Source organism: Acanthochromis polyacanthus, chromosome 14 (assembly GCF_021347895.1).
Source record: "Acanthochromis polyacanthus isolate Apoly-LR-REF ecotype Palm Island chromosome 14, KAUST_Apoly_ChrSc, whole genome shotgun sequence".
In the NCBI taxonomy this organism is placed as follows: domain Eukaryota; kingdom Metazoa; phylum Chordata; class Actinopteri; family Pomacentridae; genus Acanthochromis; species Acanthochromis polyacanthus.
In genome coordinates this window covers 18,115,177-18,123,248 of record NC_067126.1, presented here as the reverse complement: position 1 = coordinate 18,123,248, position 8,072 = coordinate 18,115,177, and the positions used below count along the sequence as shown (strand labels likewise).

Sequence of the window (8,072 nt, the reverse complement as noted above, 5' to 3'; positions counted from 1 at the left end):
GTGCCGTCCAAGAAGGAGCTCTCACATGACATGCGATCAGGAGATGCTGATTTCCACAGACCTGGAAAGGATCACTAAGTATCTCAAAGAGTTTAGATATTCATCAGTCCACAGATTGACAAACTGTCCAAACACAGACATTTTTTCACGGCTACCTGAAAAACTCATTTCAGGCTCTGCTGCCAGAGGAGGGTTGGCAAGTTTCAAGTGTTCAGTAAAGACATGCTAGCTTATACAGCATAAGGTGGTGTACTATTAGCTGAAGCACACTGTGACTGTAAATACTTGTACCGTAGATGAGGATCAGATCACATTAATGAAGAATAAGGGTCACTTGAAAGGATTCATACTTGCATGATTTCTTGCATCCATAAACAGATACAGTTTGGATTACAATAATCACAATTATACACATTCATTTTGTCCTTTAAGCCCTTTGCTTCAGCGCATCCAGCTTTATATAAAGTGTTTAAATCTAGTTTGGTTTCCAAGTCTCATTTTTAGTTTGAGTAGGATCGTATAAATATAGATGGAACCGTGTGTGAGATAAAGTTTTTATCATAACAGTTTAAGAATAATTTGACTTTTACAGAAAGATAGATATCTAGATAGATAGACACAGCATACACTACTTATTGTTGCTTATGTTGGGTTGTTTTTTCTGCACAAACGTGCAGTGCAAACGTGAAAATACTCAGACGCATCTTAGAATTTGTTCAGTGTTGAATTATGTTAATCACAATGAAGGAGCAGCATGAAGAGATAGATCAGTGGTCAAAACACATGATTCCAGTGATACACTGAATTTATAAAACTGTGAAAAGTGTAAATATGACAAATTAAACCCCAACAAACACAGCCCCTCTCTGAAATCTGACTGTTAAAGTGCTTTATTGTTTTAGTGGTAACTGGCCACAGTCATTTAAATCAGTTTATGATGTGGACTATTCCACACTGCACTGAGTTGATGCACCATGAAACATTTGCGGAAATGATTGTAACCATCTGTTATGAAGTACAAGTCTCTATCCACAAATGAGCTCTTCATTTATATGTAATTAGTTTGCTTAACTTATCTGCATGTAGTTACCTCCCATTGTGGTTTCCAACAACAAACACAGAGCAGAACTTACTCATTACAGGCTATTTTCTCTGAACCCAGCTCTGTTATGGACATACATTAAAATCATAGACACTAATTTAGCCTAAAAAATTGTTAGTTAAAAACAGAAATTGAATTTCAAGGACAATAAACAAACCTGCCACAGTTGACTTCATAGTCTGCAAACTAATTAGCAGCGGGGGTAGAAGATTCCAGCTTATTCACAGTGACTCTGTATCCTTGAGGCCCCTGACCTCCAGTTGAGTTAACAGCAGCATTGCAAAAGGAATGCAGCTGAGAACAAGATTAGAAACGTATTCTGATAAAGAATCTTTTCTGAAAGCATTCTTGAGATTCTGTGAAGAGCGGCAGATGTTTCCAGTCGACCATCATTCAAATGTTAGCAGCTGGCCAGGAAATGTAGTAATTCAGTACAACCCTTCATTAGGAGCACACAGTTTCCCCCGATCTTTATATTTACTTGAACATGCATAAAAAATGTAGATCATATAGAGTTGAACAATCCCACAGATTAGAAACTTTTTATGAAACCAAAACAGGAAATTTAACAAACATAATTTGCATTTTTGGAAACTGAATGTCTCAAATGTATGGAATGTGATTTCATTTTCATTAAAATGTCCCTCCCAGATACCAAAACTGTAAGAGGACATCAGTAGGACTTGGTTTAGAATAGTCATCAAGAGTGCCCACATTCACATCCACAATTTAAAGTGGTACATTTCTTTTCAAGGCAAACCTGGCCAGAATTTACCTGCAGGCTGGCCTACCTTGCAACTTATGTAAGACATTACATAACTGATTTGTATGTTCCGGATGGAGTGCTGGAGAGGTATCTTTGGTCGCAGTAGTAGCACCTCTTGTGCCCGTTCATGGAACTGTTATTCAGAAGGAAGTGAGCTCATTTCTGCTAGAGGCGACCGTTGCAAGGTGACACCTGGATGTTCAACTTCACTATCAGCAGTCGAGCTGCACTGTAGTTAATGTGGGCAGCAAAACCTGACAAGGAAGGAGAAAGAGAGAAAGTAAAAAAGAGACTATCTGTGGTTCTGCTGTATCAGTTGAGGCCTTTTTAAAAAAAAAAAAACAGTCAGTGGTATGTTCGACAGTGTTATTGGACAGCCACACAAGTGTTTTCATTTGTTTGACTAATCAGACGTCTTCTGCAGACGGTGTGGCGGTGTACATACAGTTCTGTTGCACCTGTGAGAGTGTAGTCTAACTCGTGTGGGTATAAGGATGCCTTTGGCCGCACGTTTCACACAGTTTCCTCCTCCCAGCTCGATCCACAGAGGACCCACTATTTTGAGGGGATGCCTTTGCTACATCCTTAGCTTAGCTCTGCCTGATATAATTGTGATTAGTTTTGAAGAAATACAAACAAGCCAGTTTTTTTCTCTCTATAGCAGAATGATAATGAAGTGCAGCCAGACTAATATATTCTGCAGAATACTCCTTTAATTAGAGTACTACCCAGTCAGAAGTGTGTGTGTGTGTAGCATCCTCGAGGATACAGCTAATCAAGCTGGGATCAGACTCCAGGAATTTTAAAAACAGATTTTGAAAGTGGATTGCACTACACATACAATGACAAACTTCACATATATTCTTCTCTCTAATCTCTGATATGCAGACATTGCAAAATTATTATTTAGCCCATAAAACAGAGAGAATGATCAGGGAGCAGTGCTTCACCTCACGCAATCCCACTGGGAAAGTAGAGGGAAACAAAATGGAGACTGTGGTGCAACAACTTGTAGCATTAAAATTACTTTAAAGGGAAAATAAAACTGAAACTGAAGGCTAATGAGAATGAGAAAATGGTTGGAAAGATCCTAGCATGCTGACAATGGGTCAATGAGTGGTAGAATGTTAATTGTAACCATCCTGATCTTATGCATTTTATATTATTGGGGCGGCCCTAATGTATGGGCCAAGAGGTTTCAAACTGGATCACTAAATAATCTGCCCAAACATCAGGTCAGACCAAGATCCCAGATCAGATTTCTTCTTAAATTGCTGGGAGGGGTGAAACAGGGGTAAGTCATCTTGAAAATCCTGTCATCTGAGCCCAGTATAAGTCAATTTTAACATGATCTGTCAGACAGGAAGTTGCACAGAAGCCAACCAGGAAAACACTTAAACATCCTTCTTTGGCTGAAATGGTCACTTGTTATGATGTAAGCAGCATTTTTTTTTCCACCAACAACCAACAATAAGTAAGAAAGTAACATTTGAAGTCCCAGTTCTTTTCTAAAAATGTAGATCATTATCTGAGTAGCTCATAAAAAGCTTTAGATCAGGATAATGTTTTAATGCCTTGTGATTAACAATCAACATGACTTAATCACTATGGTTTTGAAAACAATTCTAAAGCAAAAAACTAATCAACAAACTATCACCTTCATGTCTTCATTTTCCCCCTTAGAGTGCCGTGGCACTCTAACCAGACTCCAGTAAAAGCCAAGTTCATTTCCTGTCTGAAAGGAAAACATTCTTTCCATCCTGAGTCAGCGGTGAGAAAAGACTCATCCGTGTGAGATTACTTTATTCTAGCTCTCATTTTAGATAAGGAAAACAGAAAGGGTTGTTGATAACAAGTCACATCATTACTGTTGAGAATACAGTCCTTGTCTGAATATTATCTTAAAAATGTGTTTGGAAGTAGAACAGAGTGACCATAAATATTGTGACTACCTATCAAGTTACAGGGCTGCTTGGATGGTTATTCTTACCTATTGACTTCCTTTTACATTGTGTTAGTCAGCTATGTTGTATTCTTCCAAATGGAAAGATCACACTAACAGAGAAGGATATTGGTACAGGAAGAGCAGAGAACAACAACAGCTTTCGTTTAAGCAGAGAACTCTGTCAGTTGAAGTTTTTGGCTTAACAATATTAATGCCAGATTGCCAACTAGAGCAGAGTCATATGTCCGCCGCTAGAAACAGCACATTAAACTGTATGCTGCAGTTGTCTCAATATAGGAGCTGAAAGTCAGGAAACAGCTCGTTTCACTTTGGACGTGCACATAGCAGCAGTTGGTAAACACATTTATTTGTTCAATGTTACTACCAAATTAAAACATCAGTTTTGTGAAACAATGCATCTGTAATGAAGATGCCTGACTAGGACAAACATTTAGTAAGATTTAATTACTTTTACCTTGTAGGGAGCCCCTCCCATCAGTCGATACTGGCCAACTCCAGTGAAAAGATGGTGGACTATAACCATTCTTCTGCGGAGAGTGGACGGAGTTTTCAGACAAAATATGACTTTTTCTTCCTTAATTCTTTACATGACTGGGATTTAAGCGTGTTACATCCTTCAAGATTAAAATGATTTTACATGACAGATAAAAGTTCTGATGTGGAACATAACACAACCATGTCTTGCATACAAATTGCAGATTTAAAAATTGAATAACCCCCTTTTCCCATCTTTTTTCAGTGCAGTGCAGTGGTTAGCTCTGTTGCTTAACAACTGAAGTCTCCTCGTCATTTCAGGCCTCTCTGTGTGGAATTTGCATGTTCTCCATGTGCCTCTGTGCTCCAGCTTCCTCCCACAGTCTAATGACATGCATGGCAGGTTAACTTGGAGATATTAAATTGGATGTAGGTGTGAAAGTGAGCTCGTATGTCTCTCTGTGTTCGCCCTGTGATGGGCTGGTGGTCTGTTGAGCATATACCCTGTTTCACCCTCAGTCAGCATTCTCTGATAGCAGAAGGAGGAGGATGATGATGAGGTGCACCAAGACCTTTCTCCAGCACTGAGACAGCACTATGGAGAAACTGGTCAACAGCATTTTGAAATCTGGCATTGTTGTGCTATAATTAGCTTGTGATTTATCTCAAATACTGCACAGACGTGATTGTCAATGAAACAAACCACAGCTAACACAGCAAGCGGAAAATTAAAATAGCATATACATATGTCTTGCAGCTTCTTTTGCACCCAGACTCAGTATTTGAAGTGTTTCTTGCAGTCCCCTGTTCTTTGTAAGTGGGAGTCCACACACTTGCCAGCTCAGCAGCAACCCACAATATTTTTTTTTGAATAATTTATCTCATCACATATTCCAAAAATCTGTTATGCAGAGTCAAAGAAACTGTCCCCAAAGCACATCCTCCAAATTGTCAAATTATCCACATGCTCGAATCTTTTGCAGCTGTGCCTCTTAAACTCATGACATGGGAACTCAGGCATGCAGTTCAAAGACTTTGGAACAAACTACACAGTTCTTGCCATATTTACCCAGGTTGTATAAACCACTTGACAATGCAGGTTGCAGAAACAATTTTAGAAAATCCCATCTGGAATATTATGAGTCACAGTCTGGGAAACTGCTGAAATTTCTGTCACTCTGCATAGCTTTAGAAAGAGCTTTTTACTTGAACCTTCATTACCATTTGTGAGTCTGTATACTAAAGACAAACGTACCCAAATAGTGGATCTAGGCATGCGATTACACATGTATGATTGTCTGGTGACCTGTCCGGGTTGTACTATGCCACCTCTCATTGAATGTCTGCTAGGATAGACAGCCCCCTCAGCCCTATATAAAATGAAGTGGTATAGCTAATGGATGTAAAGTTTTGAAGCATCCTACATTCAGGGTAAAAGCAGTGGAGTCAGTTTCATGCACAGGCAAGTGGGATTTGTGCCTTTATAGCACATAATGGGTCCTGCAGTGGGTAAGGAGAAGCAGTAAAAGCTCTCCAAGCAACCACAGTTTTAACAAATCCCCCAGCCCCCAAAGAAAACCCTGAAGATCAGAGAGAAACAAGACTGAACCTGGACTGCAAGAATATTTTACATCAAAGATGACACTCTCTGTGACTGCAGTCAAAAGTGTCACTTGTGCCATTGCAATGTGACATTAACTGACATCAGGTTCCTGAGGCCCCTCTAAATGAGTCTTACCTCCAAATCTACAGAGAATACAGAGAAAGTGAAAAAAAATAACATGGGCCAGGGAGTCTGTGGATTACTTCAAACCACAATGGGATGCAGGGGTGGACTGGGGCAAAAAATCAGCTCTGGCATTTTTGGCCCAGACCGGCCCACAACATTATCAGTTGACTGAATCAAGCACCAATTTTTGACTGACAAAAAACTGACAGAGAGGTCGGATTTTCAGAACAAAAATTAAAAAAAAAATAACTAGAGACCTATACAAACTTGTTGACAAGTTTGAAAAAAAAAAACCCAATTGCAATCCAGTAGAGCAGGGGTATTCAACTAAAATTCAAAGTGGTCCAGTCTGACAAAATGTATTAAAGCAAAGGTCCAGAACATCATAATGTCAAACCTAAATTAGTGCGATAGCTACATGTTGATGTAACGTACTAGTTTTATTAGCGTCTGCATGTAACCAATAACTGACTATCAAAACCAAATAGATTCATTATGGTTCAAAAAACATTTTGTCAACATTTTTTTTTATAAATAACTTTTTATATAACTGTAAATCTTAAAATAAAGTGCAGAACTTAAAAAAAATGACTGAACAACCTGAACCAACTTATAGACATCGTTAACAATGCCTAAATCTGAAAAACGTAAACAACTGAACCAGGGGCAGATCCAGATTAATTTTAGTTGGGGGGACACAGGGGGGTAGAACAGATATTCTGGGGGGGACACCGAAAAGTTGTAAGAAAAAATGAAAGCTGCTACCGACCTCTCGCTTTTACAAAGTATTTTTCATGTTTATTTATTTTTTGGCACTTTAACCCAATAGCAAAGCTGTATATGACATTTTCATTTTGGACTGTTAACATTCAGATTATGATGGACTTGTTTCCTTGTTTATGTGAATTAAAACATCATTAGCTGCAGCATCCGCCTGTTATGTAAAACTAGTAAGCTCAACGACAGTATCCTGAGGGCAATTAAGTGACAAATATTGTGCAAGAACAGCACTATAAACAACCCTGTCAATTTCCACTTCTTAGAATGTTTACTGACAATTATCACACCTAAAATAAGAAATAATATTCTGTACTTTTAGCAACTAGTTCTCAGCTATAAACCAGAAACATCATAAGGTTGTGTATACTGATCAGTCTAAATCAAAGTGAATACTACCCAATACACAGTGAACAACAACAATCTGTACCCTTGATCTGTGGCAAAATAATCTAAAATGTTCTGTGCAGGAATGTAAATTTTAAAATACAACAAAATACAGTAAATAGCACTCTATACATTTAATAGTAAACCTGAGAACAATGATAAACAGTAACAATACTCCATATTCTTAAATCAAATACAATAAGCAACACTCTATGCATTTAACAATAAAACCTGAAAACAAGAATAAACAGTAGCAATATGCTTTATTCTTAACTCATTTAATAGTGCACTGCACAGCTCAGCAAACATCATACTGTTCTGAATCACAAAAAGCTGCTCTCACTCATCTTTCACAGTGAGCAGATGTTCTTGTGTTGCAGGTCCATGGGCCAGACGTGGCCATCGAACAGGCCGGGGGCTCTGGCACCGTGTACTTCCTAAAGCACCTCCTCTTTTTGCATTCTTCATATGGGATGGAAATAAAGTAACGTTGGTTTAGCACGTCCATCAAAGGCCTGTAGGTGTAAAGCAGGAAGCCCTCCACAATGAGGATGTGAGTCTCCTCCTCCTCCTTGTGGTCGAACTTCGGGACCATCTCTGTGTCCAGGGTGTTATTAACGCCATGAGACTTCTCAAACTTCACCGGGTTCTCCAGCCACGCGAAGATCGTACTCATCATGGCGTCCATGTCCAGAGAAGTGATGACATCGTACTGCTTAAAGCCATCTTCACCAACTTCAATCTGATCTTGGGGCTTGACGAAGTCATCCTGATGGACCACGCAGCAGTTGGGTAGGTTCTTCATCAGGTGGTTGGTGAGGGTGGTTTTCCCTCTACTGGTTACGGCGCCGATGCCAATGATATACTTCAT

The 8,072-nt window shown here is 39.1% G+C and overlaps 1 pseudogene; it reads right to left on the bottom strand.

Moving 5' to 3' along the window:
* Positions 1 to 7,566: 7,566 nt before the first annotated feature.
* On the bottom strand, positions 7,567 to 8,072 carry LOC127537270 (nicotinamide riboside kinase 2-like; annotated as a pseudogene).